The sequence below is a fragment of the Convolutriloba macropyga genome, chromosome 10 (assembly GCF_964194025.1).
Source record: "Convolutriloba macropyga chromosome 10, txConMacr16.3, whole genome shotgun sequence".
NCBI lineage: Eukaryota > Metazoa > Xenacoelomorpha > Acoela > Convolutidae > Convolutriloba > Convolutriloba macropyga.
This window is the reverse complement of record NC_134477.1, coordinates 11906463-11934420: the sequence shown is the minus strand read 5'-3', so window position 1 is coordinate 11934420 and position 27958 is coordinate 11906463. Positions and strand designations below refer to the sequence as shown.

General features: G+C 36.0%; 1 protein-coding gene across 1 annotated transcript in view; it reads left to right on the top strand.

Annotated features, from left to right (window-relative positions):
• LOC142348577 (catenin beta-like) overlaps nucleotides 1–27958 on the top strand; it is a 291880-nt gene that overhangs the window by 239193 nt on the left and 24729 nt on the right. The gene's annotated exons all lie outside the window — the stretch shown is intronic.

Below are 27958 nucleotides of genomic sequence, written 5' to 3'. Positions count from 1 at the left end.
AAGGTATTTGAGCTCTACGTTGAAGCAATTCATCTCTTACGGTATACGACTAAAGCCTTGCATGGACAATTAAGAGGTAAGCAAATTGCTATATCTTTGTGCTAAATGGATCCCGGAAGCGTTACGCTATAAGAGTGGTTCGCACATTGCTTTCAGTTTTATCTAGAAGAATTTGGATCAGAACAGGGAGACTTTGTTTATCGATGAAGAAATTTTCGTAGCAGTTATATTGCTGTTTGGCTTTTTTAAAGTTCGATGAATTTCATGTTATGTTGTGTCTTTGTCTTAAGACCTGTCCACGCCTGTCAAACTTTCAATGCCATTTTTAGTGGCAATACTGCTCACGTCCCTGGAGCAAAAAGCGAGTGGTTTTGAGAGAAGTAATTTTTCCCCTATTTATTTGCTCTCGACCTAAGTTTGAAGCAATTGTCGTAAACTGTTGTCTTTTTCATGCGAAATTTTTGCTTGAATGCTGTCGTTTTGAGTGACTTTAACACGCTTACCAGCAGTTGAACTCAAATGGCGGCAGTCCACTACTGAAATTCAAATGAATAGTGCGCCAAAATTCGTAAATTTTTTTGATGTTAGTGGTTATAATGGTATACATTAACCACCAGTGTCGTAATTTGAAGTCACTTACTGAATTGAGTTACTCTCTTTGAGACAAGCTTAACAAGATTTGAGCTCCCACTAGTCGTTCGCAAGCAATACTTTCAAAATTGGTCGGTTTTCTTTAACTATCAAGTAAACGGTGTGATGTTTTCAGTGTGATCAGGAATAAAGCGCAATAAAGATGCTCAACGTGCTCTCTTACATATTTTAGTTTTTGGCCATCATTATTGTAAATAATCAGTTACATGTCCATACAATTACATGACCAATTAAATGTCTACTAATAGTTTACTTTTCAATAAGGAGAGTTTCTTTTTAAAAAAAGAGTTAGACTATTAACGTTTCGTTTCATTTAAATAGTTGCGGTTAGACGCAAATTGTATTCGTAGTTTTTGGGGAAAAAACAACGCAGTCAAACAACAGTTTCCATGATTTTTTGAGCTTTTGGCAATTGAGGGGCAACATATTCTAACGGAATAAATAGGACGAAATAGCAAGTATTAAGTAGTTAAAATTGTAGGTGGTGTCGGCCACATTTTCATTTATGAAAATAGTATTGAAACCTTTAATCAACTTAAACGTAGGTTCGTCGTTTTTAACTTGGCAAATCGTCCATTCATATGTTCATTCGCTCTGCCGGTCACATCCCACGTGTTATTAGGTTCCTGGTTATCCGAACGATGTCATAATTTTCGAGGGCCGATGCACTTTGCTATTTTTTCAGCCGATGCACTTTGCTATTTTTTTCAAGGTTGGCAAGTTCCCGTTCATCATACGCCTCTAAGCCTGGTTCATCAATTGTTTCTTGCTTTTCCATGCTTTGAAGGTTAAATGCATTGTCAAACTGATGTTACCAGGTGATATTGAGATTTATGGTCTTTTTATAATAAAATGTTTCGGCTGAAAAAGCTGTTCATTGACATTTTTAGTGGACGGGAGTTTAACAAACTTGTTATGCAATTCGTTGACTATACAGGTCAGAAAGCTTTTTTTGTATTTCTTGATTAGCAACGTTTTTTTATTTTGCCATGACCACTCAACAGCACATCTGGTTGGCATGTTCTTGACTAAACACAGCACAAATCATTTAGAAAAATGTCCCTCTTTAAATTAGGAAGTGCTTGGTGATTTGAAGCTCGTGTCAGGAGGCAAGTGGAGATGAGAGCATAGACATATGCCATTTCTTTTTCTTGTCTGCGTAGTAAGTTAGACCGTAGAATTCTACTCTGCAATTTTCGAAATGAGATGAGATCTTATATAGTTTAATTTTTTGGCGTTCAGTATTGTAATTAATCAACTAAATGTATATACAATTACAGGTCCAATTACATGTCCGATTAAATGTTCGCTAATCGTTTACATTTCAATACGGAGAGCTTTTAAAAAAGTTGAACTATCAACGTTTCGTTTCAATTAATTAATTGCGGTTAGATTCAAATTATTTGTGTAATTTCTGGGTATAAAGGCAAGGCAGTCAACTATCAGCTCTCATGATTTTTTGAGCTTTTGACATAAGATAGGCAAAATATTCCAAGGGAGTAAATAAAGGGAAATAGCGAATAAAAATTAGTTCAAAGTGACAAATCGTGCATTTTCATCTTAGTTTATTATATTTATGTAGGCCCTCGCAGTGCGCGTGCGTACTACTTTACGAATTTGAGTTTCGCGGTGCGAAATCAGAATTTAGTTCTATCAGTTAACTTGCGGAGCGAGTTCTCGAAGAGAGAAAAGCAACTCAATTTGAATTGAATGAAATGAAGTTATAACTCAAGTACTTATCAACAAAGAGTGAACGTGTGATCAGACATGTCTGATCACGTGGCCGGAAACAAAAAGTAATTTAATAAAGAGGAACTCGTGTTAGGTAGTTTGAACATGAATGAAAATATGAAATGAAGGGCAAATTGAAATGAACTAAATAAATACATAAAATAAATTTTACTGCACCAAATAACTAAAATGAACGTTTATATGCTAAGATATCACATACACCTTGTTGCGAAAAGAAAAATTACATATATACAGGACAATTTTATCTTTGTATATACCAATAATAACAATATTTACAAATTAAATCTGGGTCCTCGGTTAAATAACAATATATGTACTTGCTGTCATATCTAATAATAGAATAATACTAAATTATGAGTTCAACAGTTTTTTCCACGAAATTTAAATAATAGCAATGAGTGTCAATCATAGCTCTCCTGGTTTTCTGCCTCATACACTGACATTGATCGGACGTCTTTGTCGAGAGTCGGGATCTGCTGATCAGCTAGAAGCCTAACTCGTGGATCTGGAGGTGATGCTCCTCCAGTGACCGGAGAAATTTTTGTCTCCCCGGGAAGCTAGATCGCAGTTGTTTGAACTGTTTCAACTACCGATACAGATGGGTGTTGAAGATTTTCTATGTCTCCCGCCCTGCGTGGTCGATTTGGCGGTGCTGCTATCGTCGAATCCGATGATGAGTTGTCGAAACCGTAATACGAGGGGCTACGATGGTTTCTTTCTGAAGCACGTTTGCTCTGAGTTGTAGGGACTGCAGGAGCGACTGGTTGAAGAGCTGACGAAAAAGCCGAATGTTGAGGTAACACGAGTTTGCTTTGCGGGTCTGCTTGATCGGTGTTGCGCTGATTTCGCAACGCGGGGAAGTTCGGGACTTTGGGGATACGCCCTTGCGTCTTGCGTGATATATTCGAGCGTGAAGAGAAGACTCCGCTACCGGGCTCTCGCTTGCGGTGTTTCATCTTGTCGCCCTTTAAATGGCGGGTGAATTGCTTAATGCGAATTTTGCTCGTCAATCAACTTTTGGCTTCTGCGAGGCCCCCGCCGATCTGCGTAGACTTTCCGTGGTGTCTGCCGTTCCTGTAATGTGCCAAATTTGTAATGTCACTGTTACTCACCGTTACAGTGACCATGCCCGGTTCCTCTTTTGTTGACGTGGTGGGGCTCACTTAAATGATATTTGAACCTGGGGCTGGCCAATTTCACCTGTGCTGCTCTCTTTGAAGGGAATTGGTCTGCGGGTTCCAGAACGGAGGAATCACGACAAACCTTCCGTGCTCTGTCTCTCAAATTCCTTCTCTTCACGCATTGCCCGGGTCGTGCCCATTTCAACTTTGATATCACTCCTGTAGCCGTTGATCCGTTTGTCATCTGGTAAGATGTCCTCAGGAGTAACCGTGTCCTCATCTAAATAGTGATTTATAATGTTCTCGTAAGAGAGGTTAGATAGTTTAGGTTTAGTGGAGATTACGCTCAGCTGGGTATTAGGTTTTCGACCAAAATGCGCTTCAAAGGGCGAAGTCTTTGTTGTTTTCTGTTCACATATTCCCAGTTGACGAATTATGATCTTTATTGCATGCTTTACATGGATTGAGTTTTTAGCCGATTTTTCTTCTTTGATACATGCCAGTCTATTCTTAATCGTTTGAATTAGTCTTTCTACCAAACCAATAGCACGGCGATCGTTAGCAAGAGCTTCGAAAATTTCAATGTTATTTTTATTGCAGATGGTCTTTACTTGATTTCCAACAAGGCATTTGCTTGATCCAATCGAATAGAACGAGGAACTCCGTGATTTTCAATATACAAAATTTCAACACATTGGGACCATTGGTTTTTTCATAAATACATTCAGTGGGATATTTAGAAGAGCGATCTTTACCAGCTAAGAAATATACTTCATTCCTCTTCTCATCAAAAATTGATCCGCCAAAATTAATTTGAGTTTCCTGATTCGGATCAACGCAAGGAACGAACATGGAGGTCTCTCCAAAAAGAAAGGATATAGGGATTAAGCTTGTCGTATTCTATTTAAATTGGGTAGTTACTCGCGATGTGGGTGCGTTTACTATTGCTTAAATTGTTCACTTTTCGGTGTGATTTTAAGTGCGAGATCATGTGCTTGTAATTGTTAGTAACTAAACAAATCTAAGCGAGAAATATACCAAATTCGTCATTTTTCTTAGCCAATCAGAATCGAGTATTTAAATACGCATCGAAATCGTGCCAATTTACGTACAAAGCTCGGAAAAAGTGCAAATAACATAATTTCAAGTAAATCTAATCATAAGACCTATCAAATAAGACATGATTCGGCTCAATATTTTTCGGGTTTTTGGATTCATTGGTACAAAATGGTGACTGGCATTGAACTGATTCGATGTCAGACAAAACACCGGCCAAAAGAGCATCAAAAATTGCCGTCTAAAAAACCACTTGTTGCTATGTACGTATTACAGCTTCTACGTTGAATTGTTGACCTTTGCTTGCAGAACACGTTGCTTTTTATAACAATGCTTAAACGTTGTCTTATGTGTTGCTCTAGATAGAAACGAATTGAAGTTATCAACGAAAGAGTGTTTTACACCTTTATATTTGGTGCCGCGACCCGGGATCGAACCAGGGACCTTTAGAGTGTGTAAATGAGGCGCGGGTTGACTAAATTGTAGATTTAATGAGTTTACGGATTAATTTGGCAACAATAAATTCCTCTTCATATGCGGAAACTTTGTTAGCTTTTAAAACTTTTTTAGATTTGGATGTCTTGAAATGTAATCCACCAATCCCATTTTTGACCCTGGCTTGTGTTCGTTATCAAATTGAAAAGGTAAAGGTCTATCTATCCAACGGATTAAACGACTATTGCATGAATTATTGCAACAATTTTCTTTCAATATAGAAACGAGTGCTCTGTGGTCTGTAATTACCGTAAAATGTTTGTTGTACAGGTATTTATTGAAATATTCTATAGACCGAACTACCCCATGAGTTTCTAATTCGTTAACACTATATCGTTCTTCGCAAGAATTTAGAAATCGAGATGTAAACGCAATCGGTTTCTATCTGTCGACTCTTAGCTGTTCAAGTGCCGCCCAAAACCAGAGCGGGATGCGTCGCATTTTACGCGAGTTTCGAGTTGCGAGTTGTAATGAATATTTTCAGTCTCATTCGCTATGCGATTTTTTATTTCAGAAAAGCAATTTTCATGTACATCAGTCCAGATAAATTTACATGACTTTTTCAAGAGAGGACGTAGTGGGTGGCTAGTTTGTGCAAGGTTAGGAGTAAATTTACTAATGTACTGTACCGAACCTAGAAAAGAGCCAAGTTTCTTTAATGTGTTTCGTGCTTCAAGAGACAAGATAGCTGAGGTTTTGCTCTCAGCAGGCGAAATACCGAATTTGAAACATGATATCCGAGCCAATCGCTCTCTAATTTAGAAAAATGACATTTTGGAAGATTTATCCTAAGATTTTCCCGTCCAAACGTTTGAGACAATTTAGAACATAATGTTTGTGCTCCTTCTCCGATCATTTACTAACAATTAAAACATCATCGAGAAACAATAGGCATTCTTTGGACCAATGAGGGTGAAGTCCATGTCTTTTTGAAACTCTACCGGCATATCTGTTAAGCCGTAAAACCCAGTTTGAAAACTATTGCTACCCGTCATATCGCCCATGGTTATATTAAAATCGCAAGGGTTAGCTGTATTGGTATCTAAGTTCAATTGGCTGTACGCGTTCTTTAGATCTAGTGTAGAGAAATAAGTGTTGTTTTGAGATGCGGGAGCACTAATATGTTGAGATATAGATTCGATAAGAGTATCAATGTTGGGCGTTTGATAAGTATTTCTTTGACTGGCTTTATTTAATATTATTGAATCAAGTGTAATTTTAATTGACTGGTCTTTTTTAACAGTAACTACTATAGGTGAAAAACATATCGGGACAAATAGTGAGTTTTATTATGTGTTTTTCAGCTAAAAATTTCTTGAATTCGTTGTTAACTTTATCCTGTAGATTGATGAGTATACGTCTACCCTTCTGGTGTCTAGATTGAAAGTTTTTTCGAAATTTTGATTTAGCAACATGGTTTTTATATTGTCCAATACGGGATATTAGATTATGGAATGTCATTGCAATATGTTCTTTGTATTCCGAATATGTTTAAATGGTGTTGATTTGATTACCTGAAGACGAGGATGATAGCGTTACTGCTAGTCCTAACTGGTCGAGCAAGTCCCGAGCGATTAATGATTTCACACCATCGGCGACCACCGTGAATGTAGCCGAACTTGAAGTCGATGCTTGATACCGGAGCTTGTACTTTACCTTTGATACGGATTGGTTTGTTCGAAAATGTCCTGAGTTGTGGATTTGCGTTATCGTGAACCAAGAACGCGTGTGGACTGCTTTTTATCACTTGCGACGCGAGAGACCGATTGAGAATGCTACACGCAATACTGGAGTCCACATACAGTGTAGTTGAGATGTTTCCGATTTTGATCGATATGTTTAATGGTTCTATTTTTCCAATATCGTTCTGAAAGAGAGCGACCATATTGTCCTCCCCGCTACTGTAGTCAGATTCGTAGAGTTTTCAAGATTAGAGAAAGTTTACAGAATCTTCGGGATGTGGCTCTTCATCCACCGTATTTACATTTATTTTCATAGGATTTTGGGGCTTCGAATTCTTTTGTTTTCCACAAACTTGAGCAAAGTGATTTAACCAGCCGCAATTATTACATAGTTTGCCCTTGGCGATGCACTTATTTCGATGATTTGGGAGCCAGTTTCCGCCACAATTCGACTAATATAGAGGTGGGCGATTGCCTGGTTTGTGGAAGTTTCTTGAGAGTGACCAATTCGGTTATAGCGAACTAAGGGGAAACTGAATTGCATTTTGCTGACCGGAATGAGGATCTTATTATGTTTTGGTATTTGATGTTGATTTCGCATCCCGAGTTCCGTGTTTATTGCCAAGTCCAACGCTTGTCTCGGCTCTACTGTTTGTTCAAGGAGTTCTTTTTCAATTTCTGGATCAATCAAATTGGTGATTAACGCATCACTTATCAAAGTTTCGTCCTTATTTTTAAAATCACATTTTTCCGCTTATTCTTTAAGCTTACCTTAGAAAAGTTCGACAGCTCGCCTCGAAGTTGCTTCGTGATCAGGAAAACATGACGATCGAAGGTGATGTTTCGGGGTCATGAAACCAACCTCCAATTTTCCAGAATTCGGCTGTGGACAACGTTTCTGTCGTTATTTGCAGATTATTGCAATTCAGGATCCTTCCACCCCAATGCTCAATGAGAGTAGAGAAACCGTTTTCGGGTCCACGAGTGGCCAAGGCTGATCCCCGCACATGATGCCAATTTCAATCAACCGTGGACATTTGTTCTGCCAATTCATCTTCTGTTGTTCATTGCGAGCATTTCCTTCTCTCTCGGATTGCGCCGAAGAACCAACAAATGTCTCCTCATAGATGGGCTTCAAAGGAAGATCCACCATCTAAGGTTTCGGTCCAAGGAGAGTATCAAGAATGATATTTTCTTTTGCAAGAGGTGCCAGCTTATAATGGACTCTCCTCTTTTCCCATTGGAGGGATGGATCGGGTGTCGGTTTGTCCCAGAATGGGTCTAATCCGCACAGCGCAGATCGTTTGCAAGTATGTCCGTCTTCAAATCTGCTTGCTGACTGGAAGCTCTTGTCATGAGGCAAGTGAAGATGAGACCATAGAATTTTGTCAGTTTGTTTTTCTCTTCTGCGATGTAGGTTAGATCGTAGAGATCTACTCTACAATTCACGAATGAAAGGGTTCATTTGTTTGAAGTATATCCGTATTGGGATAGAAGCGCAATAACTAATTTTTGGGAAGCCAAAGTTTTCAGCTCAAGTTATGGTCTTTATGAAATGATGGTGCATCAAGCAATTTGGAAGATAACCATAGGGGTATGAAACCATTTGTGACGTGATTAGCAAGATTTTGGGCGACTGGTAATTTTGTGGTGACAAGCTGACGAATCTGAAGACGAAAGAACTTTTGTTAGTCTATTCAAAACAAAAACTTTCTGTTTTTCTTTGTTGAAAAGATGGAGTCCATTTTTACAAGACTAGAAGATCAGATACGGTTGCTTTCGCGTAATAATTTACTCTTTGTTAAAATGTATACATCAAAATCATGCGAGAGCTGATGCCTCTGCAATAGTATTTTCCTTTAGTGAGGTAACTGAAGAAGTATCGGTAAAAAATTTTGTTATTTTTTCATCTTTTTACGGTGCCTAATTCTATTTTGACCAGTCGAAGACTCCCATAATTTAAAGTAGGAAACACATGAGTTGTATAATGCCGGTATAATGCTATTGCTATTAATTTCTGCAATGGAAACAAAAATAGTGAGAAATCTTGAATTATAAAATAATTTTGAAAGCTTTTAAGGATTTGCGTAAATGTGAACCACCAAACGATATGTATTAGTTAAAAATTAGAAAAACGCCAAAAGTAAGCAATTTGTGGCTGCTTTGAAATAAGTCTGTAGTTGGGATCTCAAAAACTCAAATGCTCTTTGATAATTTTTAAAAAGCAAACGGACATTTTTAATTTTTTTGGAAGTATGAGAATCAACCTAAGTTATGAAATTCAAAGAATTAATGGAACAGAAGATCTTCGAAACTGAACTGTTTTCGAAAGAAGCTCATATGAACCATAACAACCTGGAATTTAAGTTCTTTAAAATTTTTCATCTGCTTCTCATTGGTACGGGTAACTGAGCGTGCTCCGCTAAGTTGTCTCTGAATATAAAGCTATCATCACTGTTAAATTCTAACAAATCACAAGAAACTTTAATCGAATAATGCAGATTATTGTCACAAAATATTGTCAGAACTACCCTTTCTTTTAAACAAAACCTAATCAAAAATATTCAGTACTTGCAAACAGAGTAAACGGAAACAAGCATTGAAAGATGAAATTACCGCAAGAAAGAGAATCAGCATAAAAGAAATGGAGCTTTTTAGTAGAAATTGCAGAATGTTTTGTTGGGTTGTTTTGCTCGTATCTTCTTTCATTATTTTTCAAATTTTTGTATAAGAAACTGATTAGCTGCAAGGTTACACAAGATTGAAGCTGCAAACGGCCTTTAATCGTTCTAAAAACTCTTCAGCATGATGCGGAATAACTTGAGACTCCGCTTTTTTGTTTTCAGTGTCAGTTTTCCGCAGAACAGAAATAAAGCGCAATAAAGATGCTCAACGTGCTCTCATATATATGTTTTAAGTTTTCGGCCATCACTATTGTAAATAATCAGTTACATGTCCATACATTTACAGGTCCAATTACATGACCAATTAAATGTCCACTAATAGTTTACTTTTCAATAAGGAGAGTATCTTTTTAAAAAATGAGTTAAACTATTAACGTTTCGTTTCATTTAAATAGTTGCGGTTAGACGCAAATTGTTTTCGTAGTTTTTGGGGAAAAAAACAACGCAGTCAAACAACAGTTTCCATGATTTTTTGAGCTTTTGGTAATTGAGGGGCAACATATTCTAACGGAATAAATAGGACGAAGTATCAATTATTAAGTAGTTAAAAGGGTAGCTGGCTTTGACCAGATTTTCATTTATGGAAATAGGATTAAAACCGTTAATCAGCTTAAACGGAGGTTTCTTCATTTTTAACCTGGCAAATCGTCCATTTCCATCTTGTCCATGTGAAGTTTCAACATTCGTTCTACTGGTCACATCCAACGTGTTATTAGGTCCCTGGTTATCCGAACGTTGTCATAATTTTCGGCGGCCGATGCACTTTGCTATTTTTGTCAAGGTTGGCAAGCTCCCGTTCATCAGACGCCTCTAAAGATGGTTCATCAGTTGTTGCTTGCTTTTCCATGCTTTGAAGGTTAAACTCATTGTCAAACTGATGTTACCAGGTGATATTGAGGTGTATGGTTTTTTATAATAAAATGTTTCGGCTGAAAAAGCTGTTAATTGAAATTCTTAGTGGACGGGAGTTAAACAAACTTGTTGTCATGCAATTCGTTGACTATACAGATCAGAGAGCTTTTTGTATTTCTTGATTAGCCATGTTTTCTATTTTGCCATGACCACTGAACATCACGTCTGGTTGGCATCTTCTTGACCAAACACAGCACAAATCGTTTAGAAAAATGTCCCTCTTTAAATCAGGAAGTGTTTAGTGATTTGAAGCTCTTGTCAGGAGGCAAGTGAAGATTAGACCATAGACATATGCCAGTTTCTTTTTCTCGTCTGCGTAGTAAATTAGACCGTAGAATTGTACTCTGCAATTTACGAATGAAAGTTGGAAGTGTATCCGTATTGGACAAGTGTGCCAAGAACTAATCTTTGGGTTGGCAAAGATTTTCAGCTCAAATTATGATCTTTATGAAATGATGGTGCATCAAGCCATTTGGAGGATAAACACAGGAGTATAAAACCACTTGTGACTTGATGAGCAGGATTTTGGGTGAATGGTAAGTGGTGCCAAACTGACGAATCTGAAGACGAAAGGAGTCTATTTAAAACGAAAATTTTCTGTTTCTTTGCAGAAAAGATGGAGTCTATTACTACACTACTAAGAGATCAGGAACGGATGCCTCCGTGTAATAATTTCACACTTGATTCAACTGTGTACGTCAAAAGCCTGTGAGAACCGATGCCTCTGCTTTCGATATAGGAATATTATTTTCCTTTAGTGAGGTAGCTGAAGATGTATCGGTAACAAAGTTGGTTATGATTTTTTTTCTTTTTACGGCGCCTAATCTTATTTTACAGCTGTTTTGATCAGTAGAAAATTCCCATTATTCAAAGTATGGAATACATGAGATGTAGAAGCTAGTATAATGCCACTGCTATCAATTTCTACATTGCAAACAAAAAAAAGTTGGAAGTTTTGAACTGTAAAATAAATTCAAAATTTTTTAAGGAATTGACTGTATAGATCAAAAGAATGCGAGAACCGGTGCCTCTGTTTCAAATTTTGGAATAACATTTTCCTTTAGTGGGGCAACTGAAGATGTATCAGCAACAAAATTGGTTATGATTTCATCTGATTCTTTTTTCGAAAGTTCATTTATATATAACGGCCGACAATGCTGCTGCTGATGCATTTACAAAAACATGGAGTTGGTTTTTTTGTAAAATTGAGTTTTCCATAGGAATGGGATCTGTTTATGCGTATGTGTGGCAAAACAGGAAACCTCTTGAGAGCTTTTTATATCGTCTTGTTCGGTTGTTCCGGGAAATGGTTTTTTCCCACTTTTCACCAAGTTGCCACATCTTTGCAGTATGACATCGAATCTGAATGCTGAAGGCAAAAAGATCTCATCTCGATTTGATCCAAAACTGAGGATACAAGAACCAACTGCTTGCGTTGTGTGCACTCAGGAGAGCTGTTGGCAAAAATGAAAAAAAGGTTTCATGAACAAATTCTTCTTCCAAACTCCGATTCTGACCTAACGAACCAACAACTTCACTTTGGACATTTCTGTATGCAGGTGGAGCGTTTGAAAGCAGATCAGTGTGTGTGTTGATATAAATTTTTGATCTAGAAGGCGCCGTTTTGAGGGCCATATTTCACGTGTTCAATCCTCTCGTAGACTTCAATTACCTTTGTCAGAGAACTAACGAAGTCTTCCGCGTATAACCGTTGTTAAATAGCTGAAATACTTTCTGGGGGAAAACGAGAAATATCCTCTGCACATTTGTTTTATACAAAAATGGGAGTGGAGAGGAAAAGGTTGCTGCAAAAATCAAACGGTTGTACAAGAATTGTTTTAGTTCTTTGTCACAACTTTGTTGTCTATATTCCGGAAAAACGGAATGGTGATTGAAGATTTGCCATGTTACAGGTTCTTTAAACGTACACTCATTATCAGGAGGTACCACAACAGGGTGTTCGCAAAATCTGAGGAAGACTCCGAGCAGACTGTTTAAAAGATCAGTTCCTGTGAGCAGCATCGTGTCAAGTGACTGACAACAAATCTTGGAGGCTGCAGTTACTACCTAGCAAACTTGGCCAGGTGTGTTAGTATTTTGGTGGCTCAGGTACCAGATTTTACCCGGAATCGACTCACTCAGATTTTTCAACCAATTTAGTTTTTTTTTCAATGTTTTGATTAAATTTTGTTTTGACGTTCTCATGTCCTCCATTAAGCCTTTTAACTTGGCTGAGAACTCATAAACAATTGTTTTCAAGTTTGCTTGGTTCTTTCCGTTAGGAAACAAAGTCCGTTTTTCTTCATTTTACTCGACAGTGTTCCGAAAACTCTGTAATCCCCTCAAATCTTCCGGAGACCGCTCAAATTGTTGAGAATGTTACCATCACCTTCGATCTGTAAAATTGTTGAACTAGATTATTCAGTACAGGTTCATCTTGAATATAAATTTATCATCATGGTCGACTCCCAACAAATCACAAGATATTTTAATCGAATGATACAGATACTTGTCACCAAGTATTGTCAAAACTACAACTTTCAGATTATTTTAAATAAAATTTTGTCATCAAAAAATTTGTTTAGGTAGCACAGTCAACTGAAAAAAGTTATCAGAGATTTAACACTAAAGACATAAAATTTTGGCACAAAAGAAGGTAAAAGCAAAAGAAACTGAAGTTTTAGGTTTAGAAATTGTAGAACGTTTTAATGGTTGTTTTGATTGTTTCTTAAGTCTGAGATAAAACAAACGGATAAATTTTTAGTATAATCAGTTAGGTTAAATGAGTTTCGATTGTCAAGCAGAAAAATATACTCTTTTCTAAATTCTAGAGTTAAAGACAGCCTTAAGCGTTCCCTACATGTTCGATGCAAGTTAAGGCAGAGTGCAAAAACTGTGAGAAATCTAAAAAACCGTTAAAATTAATTAATACTTGATACAAACTGAGATTTTACATTTGTTCAAAACCAAGATTATGTTCAAAAAATATATCTGGTAACACATCTGCTGGGTTATAAACAACGGAAGGGCAAAGTTTTCAAAAAAGTATTTAAAATGTTGGTGTCATTTTTAAATTTACCGGTACAATTCTTTCAAAACGTCCCCATGTACTTTTCCAAATGAAAGTAGCAAAATTTAAATTAACGATTGTGAATCATGAAAAAAATACCATTTTTATGAAAAATTTTTTTGTTTTCGCGGTGTTTATTTGTTTCGTGGTGTTTATTTGTGTGTTTGATTGTGTGCGCGTGCACATTTGCGTGGGGGTATGTATGAGAGTATGTATTGGCGTGGGAGAATGAGTGGGCGTGTTTGTAATGCATCTCGGTTTGCGTGTTTTAAAAAGAATGAGAGAAATGGTTTGATAAGTTTTGTTTAAATTTTAGACATTCTTAGAGGCACAGTACAAATATTGTGTGAAGTTAAAAAAAATTAGAACGATTACATAGTATTGGTTAAAAACTGCGGTTTGAAAATTGTCGAAAGGGGAAAATGTGTAAATTAAATCTAGTTAGTTGCACTACGAGATTGAGGGAAAAATGAATTGGCCCAATATGCTCAGAAACTGACAATTGGCCCAATATGCTCATAAACTGACAAAAGACTGAAAAATGCTCATAAACTGACAAAGAAAATATCCAAAAAATTTGACTAAAAAATTTGTGTGTCAGTTTTACAATTACCGATAAAATTGCCTCAAGAAAACCACACATAGTTTTGCTATATCTATGAAATACATCAGATATAAATCACCGATTTGATTTATGCTTGAAAATCAATTGCTACAATAAAATTGAAAAAACTGATTTCATGGAATCAAAAAATATCAGTATTGGAAAGTAACAACTGATTGCATTCCTTATCTTTATAGTTGTATTCCTTATGTTATCGGAGCACATCGTTCAAACAAACCACCTCTAGTATAGTCCAATGCAAAATTTGAGAGTTAGAGGTTTTAATAATCTTGAGGATGAAAAAGTTAATACAAATGTTTATAATTTTTTTGAAATTCAGAAACAAAATTTTTCACTTTACCGTTTTTTATTGTACTTTCCATTGTTCTTGTCCAGAGTGTAAACCTTTCTCCAAATTAAAAACTAAATAGTTTGCTGATTGTGAAGTTTCTCATATAAAAAGAAGAGGAAAGATTATGAAACTCTTTCATTTCTTTGAAAAGTATTAAATTTTTCTCTACTTCAAAAAAAAACTACGAAGAGTACGAAATCGAAACGCAAAAATCACTGATAACCAATTTCTTTCATTGTTGACAGTAGTATTTTATCTGTACTGGAATGTTTTGAATGGTGTGTTTGCGGGGTGACTGAATTAATATTACGAGACAAGCGAACACGTAAGGTTCGAATACTGATTGAAGTAAGTGCATATAAAAGTTAAATGGTCTGTATCTGTGACTCGCTGTAATTGCATTCGACACTCTATCTTCCCTAAGATAAGTACCCCGAAAACAATTTCTTTTTGTGCTCTCTCTTTGTAAGTAAAATCTCAGTTTGGAAAAATTTGGTAATTGTTTTAATTCACATTTTTGTGGATTAAAGGACACTTTAATAATTAAAAGCTGGTTTTGTGAGTTTTCACATTTTTAAAGTTTTTTATGTATAATAACGATTATGCGTATTGTATCCTTGCCTTAAAAAGTATTTTCAATTGAACACTATCTCTGCATTATTTTATTGAATTGCAAGACAAAATTTTGAAGCAGTTGCAACTAGAAATTTTTCTACGCATGAAATATCTGTTTGGTTCCCTAATAATAAATTTGATCGACCAATACTCTCTCAACTCTTTGGAAGTGTTCAATCTCGTAAGGCACGAAATTTTCGGTCAAAATAACTAAATTACTTTACAGATATTTTTAGGAGAGGCTGTTTTAATGTAAAATTTGACCAGGTTGAGTGAAATAATATTCTGAGACAAGCCAACACGCAAGGCGGGAATACTGATTGCAATAGTTACATATAAAAGTTAAATGATCTGTATCTGTGACTCGCTGTAATTGCATTTGACACTGTTTATTTCCTAAGTTAGGTACCCACAAAACACTTTCTTTTTGTACTCTTTATTTGTAAGTAAAATCTTAGTTTGAAAAATTTGGTAAATGTTTTAATTCATTTTTGTTGATTAAACGACACTGTATGAATCAAAAGCTGATTTAGTAAGTTTCTACATTTTCAGAGTTTTATTTTTCTATAACAAAGATTATGCGTATTGGATCATTGCGTTGAAAAAATGTTTTCAACTGAACTCTATCTTGGCATTTGTCTAAGAATTTATTGAATTAAAAGACAAAATTTTGAAGCAGTTGCACCTAGAAATTTTTCTACGCATGAAATATCTGTTTAGTTTCCTAATAATAAATTTAGTCAACTAAAATTCTCTCAGCACTTGGAAAGTGTTCAATTTCGTAAGGCACAAAACTATTGATCCAAATAACCAAACTAACGCAGAGAATTTTTTAGGAGCGGCTTCTTTAATGCAGAACTTCACCGGGTTGAGTGAAATAATATTCTGAGACAAGCGAACACACAGGGCGGGAATACTGATTGCAAGAGTTACATATAAAAACTAAACGATCTGCATCTGTGAATCGCTGTACATGCATTTGACACTGTATTTTTTCTAAGATAGGTACCCCAAAAAACACTTCCTTTTTGTACCCTTTATTTGTGAGTAAAATCTGAGTTTGAAAAAATTTGGTAATTGTGGTATTTCATTTTTGTGGACTAAAGGACACTCTTAATTAAAAGCTGGTTTTGCGAGTTTTTTGACATTTTTAAATTTTTATTTATAAGTAAGAAAGATTATGCGTATTGGATCCTTGCATTAAAGAGTGTTTTAAATTGAACTCTATCTCTCTTTTTCATAGGATTTATTGAATTGCAAGACAAAATCTTGAAGCAGTTACACCTAGAAATTTTTCCACGCTTGAAATAATTGTTTAGTTCCCTAATACTAAATTTAGTGGACTAATATTCTCTCAGCTCATGGGATGTGTTCAATCTGTTAAGGCACGAAATTTTTGATCCAATTAACTAAAATACCCTACAGAATGTTTTAGAAGCGGTTGTTTTAATGTAAAATTTGACCAGGTTAAGTGAAATAATATTCTGAGACAAGCAAACACGCAAGGCGGGAATATTGATTGCAGTAGTTAAAAATAAAATTAAATGATCTGTATATGTGACTCGCTGTACATGCATTTGACACAGTATATTTCTTCAGATAGGTAACCCAAAAACACTTCTTTTTTGTACTCTTTATTGGTAAGTATAACCTTATTTTGGAGAAATTTGTTAATTGTTGTAGTTCATCCTTGTGGAATGAAGGACACTGTATTAATTAAAAGCTGGTTTTGCAGGTTTTCAATTTCAAAATTTTATTTATGTATAACAAAGATTATGCGTATTGGATCAATGCGTTGAAAAATGTTTTCAACTGAACTCTATCTTAGAATTTGTTTAAAGATTTATTGAATTGCAAGACAAAGTTTTGAAGCAGTTGCACCTAGAAATTTTTCTACGCATGAAATATCTGTTTAGTTCCTTAATAATTAATTTGATGGACTAATATTCTCTCAGCTCTTGGGAAGTGTTCAATCTCGTAGGGCTTGAATTTTTTGATCCAAATAACTAAATTACCCTACTGCATTTTTTAGGAGCGGTTGTTTTAATGTAAAAATTGATCAGGTTGAGTGAAATAATATTCTGAGACAAGTGAACACGCAAGACGGGAATATTGATTGCAATAGTTACATATAAAAGTTTAATTATTTGACACCGTATATTTCCTATTTTATGCATTTGACAACGTATATTTCCTAAGATAGGTACCCCAAAAAACACTCCTTTTTTGTACTCTTTTTTGGTAAGTATAACATGATTTTGGAGAAATTTGTTAATTGTTGTAGATCATCCTTGTGGATTGAAGGACACTGTATTAATTAAAAGCAGGTTTTGGGAGTTTTCACATTTTCAAAATTTTGATTATGTATAATGACAATTTTGCGTATCGGATCATTGCGTAGTAGAAATGTTTTCAATCGAACTCAAACTTTGCGATTCTTTTTAAAGATTTATTGAAATGCAAGACAAAGTTTTAAAGCAGTTGAATCTAGAAATTTTTCTGATGAAATATCTGTTTAGTTCCCTGATAGGAATCGACTACATTCAATCGACTAATGTTATTTTACCGCTTGAGAATTGATCGTTGATCCAACTGACTAAATTAACCTTTAGAGTTCTTTAAGAGAGGCTGTTTTAACGTAGAAATTGACCGGTGTGATTAAAAAAACACTGCGAGACAACCGAACACGCAATGTGCGAATACTGATTGAAATAACTGCATAATTGCTTGAATAACAGCTTAAAAAACTTGTCTTGTAAGTTTGTTTTAAAGAATCGACAACTACTGGTTGTACATATTCAATAGTGCTAAATTCTTCTTATAATTATAGCACAAATTACGGCAAAAATTTTTCCTAAATTTACGGAAAAGATGGAGTAGCTTTCCAAACAGATATATATTCTTGATCCAAAACGGAACCAAGCCTCCAACAAGTAGTCTCAGATTTGTTTTGCATTGTTACTACCTGTTTGAAATGAGCCGTTTCAGTTGCTCAAGCAAATGTTTTCTCTAAAGCTTTAATTGATATTCATGATCTTCTGTCTACCAGAATTTTGATTTTTTCCTCAATAAAAATTGTGTGTGACATCACTGTTCTAGGTTAGCAGTAGGAACAGATAATAATTCAGTAGTTCAGTAAAGGGCTGTTAGAACCCACATAAATTGTTTACTAATGAGTTATATCTGCCAGTTAATCTGGAGGTTTACAGTTTTTCATAGCCATAAAATTTGCCAACGTGTTAATTTCGTCACTTAAGCTTCACTGCTATGGGTCGCAAAGATTTGATTGCTTGCTCATGAGATTTATAAACTGGGAGCTGCTTGACCGAAGATTTTTGCCAGTTCTAATAAAAAAATAATTTTCAACATATTTGTCTCGCTACTTTTTCTTTGTATCGAACGCCCGTTTCCATTAAAACTTATATGATGAGCAATGTTTCTATCGTATCTACCGTCAATTAGGTCACAAATAATGAAAATGGGCTGTATCCCAAAATATAGCGAAAGTTGTATTTTTCTTAGCTTAGTTATGCGTTCTTTATAGTTTTTGTTTGTTCCTACGGTCCACTTAGTCGGGCTCTTTTGCATTTTTTTCTATTGCAAGTGGACCTGTTTCTCTCGTAAACCAAACCTGACATCAGTACGCAATTGAAGGGATAAAGTATCATACGTATGTGTTTAATTTCGATGTTTTTTGATGTCTTTGTAGTGGATGTTCCTTTTCAGGAACCAAGGGCACTTTTGTGCTTTTGATTTTCTTTGTATTGCAATTTAATGCCCTTTTAGATTGTCTCAAACAATAATGCTGCTATCAATCTCAGAGGTTGCATTTATGATTTGTTTATCAACTAAGCAAAGATGTGCGTTTATTTAATGTTGATTTTTTAACTTTTGTTATGCAATCTCATAACTTTTTCAACACCATTTGTGGAGGGCTTTTAAATCTATTTGTAATTGTGTTGATTTTGTTTAAAGGAATTTGTAATCAACTGCGTGAGCAAAAGATAGGCTGTGGATAATGTTGTTGTGTAGGATAGTTGATATGAACAAGGACTACTGGCAGACCTAATGTAGACCCTGAGGTACACCACTGGTTGTACTTTTTAATTGTGGTTTACCATTCGTTTTTTAAAACATTTTTTCCAATCTTCGGAATAGTTGATTAGCTTTTCCTCCTCTGCCCATGTCTGCGAGTTTTTCGACTATCTGTTGATGTGGTACTGTTCAAATAATTTTTGGAATTTCAGATAGAAAAACATGAGCTCATTGATTCCAGATATGTCATAAAACTGATAGAAATTTTGATAAAGCATAACAGCTGAACATTAGTTGATCTTTGTCGTTAATCCAAATTTTCAATCTGGAAACAAATGATTCATTTCTCTATGGATTTCAACGAGTAGTAGTTTTTCAAATAATTTCGACAGACAGCATATCAAATGTAATGGTCTGTAATTCAACATTAATGTTTTGTCGCTTTTTTAATATATTGGTGTAATTCACTGGTTTTCAGAATATTTGAAAATTTTCCGTGTTGATAAAGATTTTAATTGGCAGGTGTAACGATTTACAAAATGTTCGTTCTAGGTATTTAAGTCATAAATTCTTTATGTTGTCTGGTTTATTTGTTTCTTGACATTTAGTCTTCCATCTTTTAATTATATCGGTTTTGGAGAATTGGTACTTGTTTAATTTTCTTTTGGCAAAAGTTAGAGAGATTGTTCTGAATTTAGCTAAATACGCTTTAAATGCATTGATTGAAAATTTCTGCTTTTTCGGCATCAGTAGAGTAAACTTGTGCTACCCGAATCATGTCTTTGATTTTGTCATCCACAATTGTGATATTTTACCTAGCGACCAATGCTGACCACAATTACTGCCAAATTTCATCCGTATACTTTGTACCTTGATTTAGCTGCTGAGTAAAAGTATAGATTAAAGCTTAGATTTATAGTTATGGAGGCTTAGAGCCTTGATGGTTTGGCTTGGTGTAGGTAGAGAAGAACTTTTCAATTAGTTCTCGTTGCCGATCCGTCAAATTTGCCAGATAAATGTCTCGATTGGGAGTTTCTTCCTGGCTTCCTAGTGCCAAAAAGAGATACCGACTAAACGTGATGTTCGTTGGTGTTGAAAAGACCGTTTTCAAGATTGTGGTTACATTGTCATTTTCAATATGCTGCCCGGGTCGAGGTTTGGTGGTGATTTTTGTAAGAAATGCGGTGAAATGCGGTGAAAAAAAAAATTTCGCCGAGTATTTCTTACATCTTTTTGCGGTGAATGTGGTGAATAATTTTTTTCACCGCGTTCTCGGTGGCGGCGAATTATTCTTTTTCACCGCTTGATGCGATTAATTTTTTTTCACCGCATCTGGCGGTGAAAAAAAATAATTCACTGCTTGAGAGAAAGAGGTAACAAAAAATAATTCTTCTCAATAAGCGGTGAAAAAAAATGAACCGCCACCGAGAACTTGGTCAAAAAAAATAATTAACCGCGATTCACCGCATTCACCGCAAAAAGATGTAAGAAATACGCGGCGAAAAATATTTGTTTCACCGCATTTTACCGCATTTTTTACGAAAGTTCACCGTGTGTTCTCTTCCACTTGCTGAAGATTTTTTTTACCTGAATCAGTGCTTCAGCTGATTTTTTTGTCAAACCAGGCATCATAAGACAGCTCACTGCAGACAATCTCCATCAGCAACAATTTTCCTTCACTGTTGAGCAACTTTTACTCTTTTTTTCCAATTATTCAAGAGTTTCAAACAAAACCGCTAGTTTTGATTAGTTTCCTATTTCAGCCTCTACGCAACAACGTTAGCGCTGTTTATCTGCTGAAGTACAATTCGTTTGTAAAACAAACTTCAAATTGAGAAAATCAATAAGAGACAACGTACAGATAAAAAGCAAACATCAAATGAAAATGCAAAAAAATTAACGCAGTAAAGATTTGGAATGTTTCAAACAACTTTGGAGTTTCTGCAATTCAGTGTCAAGTGTTTGTAATTTTTTGCGCTTTTTTCTTCTTTTTTGAACTTCTCCATTACAAGAAGGACTTGGTTTCTGTTCCACTGCATTTTTACATAAACCTTTTTTATCTCAAATGGTGCCTGCCGTTCAAACCCATTGATTTCAATTTCAATAAATTCCATATAGCACAGTTTCATCAACTTTTTGCGTTTTATTTTTGACTGTGCCAACATCAAGTTGACTTTCCAATCAAAGAAAATTCAACCGTTGAAATGATTTTGGTTTTTGCGGGCTGTTAGAAATGTCACTGCCACAACTCACTGGAACACTTTGAAGATGTGCGACTTGGCCGTTTTCATATCCCGAGCAAGAAAATTTTTGAATCGCTACACAAATCTGTGACGAAATGTCGACTTTTTCCTTTGATCTTTGCACTTAGATTGTTGATATTTCACCTTCATTGCGTTGATACTTGTCTGAAAAGAGGTCATATTGGTTTGGAACTCGTCTGATCAGAGGCGGCTTCGAGCGCACTTCGAGCGCACAATGATCTTCGAACGGAGTTCACTTCGGTCTGAGACGGTCTGATCAGAGATCAAACTTGTCTGGAACCGTCTGATCAGGGGCAATTTCGAGCCGACCTCAGCCTGTGTGGCCCTCATACAGAAAAAAAGGTTTTAAAATAATTTTTTTGATATTTTCACTGCTTTTGTCTGCTTTCAACACTTTTCAGTTTCATTTGCTCCCAACTGATTTTTTGGTTTTGAAAAATTGAAAGTAAAATTTGAAAGTAGGTTACAGCAAAAATTCAAAAAACTAATTTGGGGGAGGGTCGATTTTTGCTCCATCATATAGAAAAAAAGGGTTTAAAAATCAAATTTTTTGACATTTTCACTACTTTTGTCTGCTTTCAACACTTTCCAGTTTCAATTGCTTCCAACTGATTTTTTTTAAAAAAATTGCAAGTATAATTTGAAAGTAGATTACAACAATATGGATACTTCAGCCCACAACAAAATCTCACGTAATATAACGCTTTTTAGCGTTGACACCTAGGCCTGGGGTCGAATAGCGTCGAAATAATTTTTTTCACCGCATTCACCGCATTTCTTACATTAGTTTGCCATAATATTCTATTTGGTAATTTTTTGTAAGAAATGCTGAGAATTTGTTGGTGAATGTTTGTAGGAAATGCGATGAAAAGCGGTGAAATATTTTTTTCACCGCTTTCAACGCAATCACCGCATTTCTTACGAAAATTCAACGCATTCAACGCATTTCTTACAAAAATTCACCTTAAAACCTCGACCTTAAAACCTCCGGGTGGTATTTGCTGTTAAATATGTTGGTTTCTGCCAGTCGTGTTGACCGTCAGGATGTCAATGATCGCTTTCAATAATTTTGCTCGTTAATTTTTTCTTAAGAACTTTGAGCTTGTCAGTTCTATTACGCTTGGACTGGGGATTCATCGTTCTGATGGTATCGGAGGTAAAGTTTACTGCATCAGATGGTGTTTGTATTAATTCAACAAAGGCGATACCTTATTTTACCAAAAGAGGTAATTTGAAAGAGATTTTACTTTTCGCAACCCAGTGGAAGGCCGGGTTTAGGTTTGTTTTCAAAAAAGGGTTCAACTTCAAGTGATGTTTTTGGTCAATGACAGGTTGCTGACTGCACCAGCTTGTATTCTCGGAGATATTTTCATGCTTTTGCTTTGCTAAAACACCAATACATTTTTGTAGGTGGGTTTTGCAAAACTAATAAATACCAGCTTTTTATATTGTCTTTGAAAATCAATACTTCGTTTTGGTAATTGTAGAATATGAAAAACTGGGTTGGGGAGATTCCCTAATCAAATCCCAACAGTTTTTAGATACTTGCATATTCAAAAAAACAGAGAACTAGATTAGTGGTAACTTCGCAAGCCTACTATCCAGTATAACAGAGAAGGTTATACCAGGACCTTCTATTACTCCTAAGATTCAGATTGGAGGCAGCACTATTTTAAAGTAGTACTGATAAAGTTGGATTCAGCGTTCTCTAGACTCAACTATGAGCTAAGTGTATGGAAAAGGGAAAACAATTATAAAATAGGTGGTACTGTGATTGAGAAAAATACCAAGTTCTCAATGCAACTAAGTTATACTAAGAGATAAATCTGTGACCCTAAAGATTACTAAAATTGAAGATGAAGCGAAGTCCGTCGTAGTTCACTCCACAACCCAACCAGACGAGTATCAACCACTTGAAAAAAAGAACGAAAAAGAACGCAAGATTTATTGCCCATCAGATACATCAGGGTTACTGCAGACGATGTTAAATGTCTACTTGCTTAACCCATCCATACTACATGGGTTAGTCTTACTCACCAAGTCTTCCACGATCAGGCAACCCTACCCTCATAGTGGCTTCACTTATTCAGTCTGCAAAGGAGCGCGGCGTTTGATACTCTTAGAAACTCTTGTCTTGAAGGTATCTGCAGTCACTCTCTTGATGTCCAAGTCCCGGGAGATCGTAACGTAACCTAATACCCATTGAATTCTGTAAAACTTCCTATGTTCCTAAGTAGCTATGTTATGTTTTGAATTAAAGCCATACTCTAATTTAAGTAATTACTAGACTTTTAAATTAATTATTGCAAAGTTACTATCTAAATCAAAGCTAGAATCAAACTACGTGTATTCTACAACAAGTGTCCTAACTATTTTCTATTTCTCTGTTCGATCTCTGAGTCTACACAGACTCTATCGAATAATCCTAATTCGTTAGAAAAATCGAACTAAGGAAAAACTATTACCGCTGAGAGTAACGAAGGTTGTATAACAAGCAAGTGAATTTAGAATCTGGAAATTGGGTTAAGAAAAAAGGCTCAAAAATTGGCCGTATTTATACTAGCTTATCTTTTAATAACTTAAGATAATTGAGTCCTGTGGGCTTAATTTAGCCTAATCGTTTGAGAAAATACCCTTTACGGGCCCTAAATGTGGCCTTATTTCTAGGGGTTTTGTATATCCGTACGTATTACGTAATGTCCGAAAAATGCGTTCCAGGTCATTTGTTCATGCCCAAATCTTCGAATAATAATTTTGTATACCTTCAAGGTGTTTCGTTTATGAAGGTTAGCAGGTCCGAATAAAACCTTTGTTTCAAATTTGGTACCAACTTAGTTTAAGCGAATCAAATCATAACTCTAATCTTGATCTGCACAAATAACTACATTTCTCTGTGGTGTAATTTCGGTTTCGGTTTATACGGTTCATCGAGAAAATTTAAAGGTTAGTTCAAATTTCTTTAGCTGTCGTTTTCCTGTATTTCGTAAGTTTCAATTTCTACAGTATAAAATGAAATGAACAAAAAAAATGAATTGTGTAGCTACAAAACTTAAGAGAAGGGATATTTCACAAGACAAATTGTAAAGAAATAAATTTTTTTATAGTTCCATAAGCGAGAATTATATTAAAAACTGCAGAATTTGATTTGACTGACAAGATTAAGCAATCTATATTAGGACTATGAAATAAGAACTAGGTTAAAAGAACAGTGATCTGCATTGAACTACTACACCACAAACATCTCTTAAAATATGTATTTGGAAGCTGAGTTGTGTGTTCAACAAACATATTATTTTTGTATCACAAAATTTGTAAAAATTTGGACTTAAATAATTGATAAAATACTTAATTCAACTCATTATTGGTTTCGATAACCGTGAAGGATAGGCAAATTTCTTTAATATGCCGCAGACCCGAAGAGAATAAGCAGGTTTTTTTACACAATAATCCTAAATTTAAGGTGTGCTTGGTTAGGGAAATCATGGTTTAAATCATTTCTAAGTTCAGTCAAATCTCAGAAAGTTTTCTTGCGATCAACCTTGTGCCCACAAATCACCATGGCGCCCACGCATTGGAGTATTTGCCTTTTATTTGTTCCCAGAAACCCTCACAATCGGGTCTTCAAAATTTCTTTGAAATCAACCCACACAATCGGGTTGAACAGAAGAAATGAGCATTGTCACCACTCATTGGGTGACAAACAAGTTCGCGCACAGCAATAACTGGGCAACTAAAATTGGGTGAGTCAATACTGTAAATTAACTATTGTGGGGCTGAAGGTGTTGTCGCAGGAATGAGTCTCATAACAGGGGATCTCTGGCGATCAGCATTGTGGCTGAACCTCTCATTAAAGTCACTGAGACTCCTTGAGATAATCGATTGTAGGCAACTGATAAACCAGCTGGTTGAAAGTTTCGGTTATCGGCAAGCAAGGCTATACGTTTCAAAGTTTTTCGGACCAAATCTGAGAAGCCCCCGAAAGATTCAAACGCGAGTGGTACAAACTGGATACCTATTTCGGCACATTTTTGGGCATATTTCATATTTCCTATCTTCAGCATTTGTCAGAGCAAAACCACAACTCCTCGCCGCATCTGAAATTAGACTGGGCTGCAGTGGGGAAGTTATGGTTACGTCTAACGCAGATGGTTGTCCCGCTGACCAGCTGGGCAAGTATATGTCTCCTGGCCTTGAGTTATTATCTGGAATCAAATTTTTCTGTTCGCAGACGGGCGATAAGTTTGCGGTTGAGCAAGCAGCAAATATCCTATCCCTCACTCTATCGTGCCGCGATATCATATCCTCCCGACCATGACAGCTTAAAGCGTGATCACCCAGCTTGTCCAGTCTGCCGTTTTGACAGTAAGGGCAGTTTCGTTCCTCAATGTATAACAGAACACCAATCCGATACTTCAATGCGGCTCTGAATTCATTTGGCTGAAGGTGAAGGCCCAGACTAGGGATTGGAGGTGCGGAAAGCCAGGCACCAGATTGAGGCAACGTTAGTGAAAGCAAACGAGCTTTCTCCCGATTTGAAGTCTGATTACAAGAAGGTCAGAAAAAGCAGCATCGTCAAGTGCCTCCTGAATCTTGTGTTGCGTATATTGGCTAATTTCTAGATTCTTCAGTTCTTCCACTGTTTCTTTGAAAATTTGATTGTCTGTAATTTTCTCACCGGTTATTTGTTCCACTAAAGCGTCTGCCTGCGATACTGACCCAACAAACGCCGCTTTCAATTGGTCAATTGCTTGTCTAATTCCAACGCCAGTTTTGCTTATTGGTAGACAAGCCTGCTTCCAAGAGTTGTCACTTATAAGGGTGCCTAACATATTCTCAAATGTTGTTCTCTGAAGCTTGTCAAAATCCTGCAAAATAACAGAGGATTCGTCAGATGGAGTGTTACATCGCAGGGAATATACCATCTTTGGGGCACCAAGACAGCTTCGAAGAATTCCAAGCGCACAATGTGGGTCGTCTAGGTACGCCAAGTTGTCGAGCAGTTTTTCTATTTTGTTGACTCTTTTTCTCAAACATGCAGCAACAAAACTGGGATTGCCGATGGCAGCGCCCAAGATCTCGAGTCCTTCTTTGCTATTTCTTTTTATTCTGTTATCTATAGCGTTCAGATCAACGGGTGGCCAAAGCTCACATTTTTCTATTCTGAGCTCTAAGCCGCATCCTTCACCCAAATTTGTCAACAAATTCAATGCTGTGCAAAGTTGTTGGTGGGTACCAGCAAGGATGCCATCATCCAAATACCAATTATGCTGTACTAGATTTGGTAATTTTGTTTCAATTTCTTTAATGATTGGCCACAGAGCTAGTGAAAACAAAAGCGGCCCCAAAGGATCCCCTTGTTGGACTCCCGATTGGCTACTTAAGTATGTGTTGTTAAAATGCAAATGACTGTGTTGTGAGTAGCAAAAAGTCGCAAAAGGGGCAACACTAGGTAAGAATTTTGCGACTGCTTCCAAAACCTTGCTTCTTTTTACCGAATTGAAGGCATTTTTGAAATCAAAAGCAGGTACTTATCATATAGAAAAATATTTTACAATTGTCCATCTCAATCCTCCGGAATATCCTAAAACTTTAAGGGCAAAGGTTTTTTGCAAGCTGTAATTGAACCGTATACTCAAAATGTACTTTTTGAACAGTTTACTGATAGAATTTGCAGCTTTTATTAAAAGTTTTCGTCTTTCCTGTTTGGCCCCCAGCTTCGTGGTCAGAACTAGCCTGTTATGGTAAATATACCGTAATGGAACTAAATTTTTGTGAGGGGGCGTTGAAAAAATGGGAAAGACCCCAAAAATGGTGCTCTTATCCATTGTTAAAAAAATTGATATTTCCTCAAGTGTGTACTCCGAGAAACGTTCTAATGTTTTTTTTTACTCTTTTACGTTTCTTTGTTGTTTTTTCAATTGTTTTTCCTGGTCTCTAATAATAACAAAATTCTTTTGCTTGGCCGTATTTGCTTTCTATTTATATTATTTTGCATCTTTTTAATTGTTCGTTTTAATGCATCTTATTAATGGTTCTACTATTTTGCATCTTTTAAATGGTTCTTTTTTAAATTGGTCGCAATTAAGTCATTTTTGTTGTCTCTTTCGACGGAATTCGTGTGAACGTTAATTTATTTCGGAATTTGAGGTTTTTCTTCACCTGCCTGATTAAGGTTTTGAAAACACGTGACGTTTCTCACATTCAAAAATGCTTTTCTTACAAAATTTTCATATCCTTATTGTTTTAAAGAGGTAAAATCGACTTTGTCAGTGGCTGCCATTACATAGCAATTCATTATGTAGAATTATTATTTTACATGCGTCGGGGGTTGCAAATAACATGAGGCCACAGCGGCGCATAAACGAAAAACATCTGGAGAAAAGTTTCTCGCAAACAAAATACAACTACAAGGTTTTAGCTGTACAATCGAGAATTGAAAAAAAAAATTAGAAGTTGGAAAAGAACACGAGGTTATCTCAAAGCAGTCATGGGTAAACCCTAAGGCCTGAACTACTACTAAGAACGTTAACTGAGCATAAATTACTGGAACTCATGGCTATTTGAGGGCAACTAATTGAAACAATTTATCATTATTACCTTTTCTTGATCAAAATGTCATCTCTGATGTAACTAAGAAGAAAACTAAATTGCATCTCCTTTGGTCT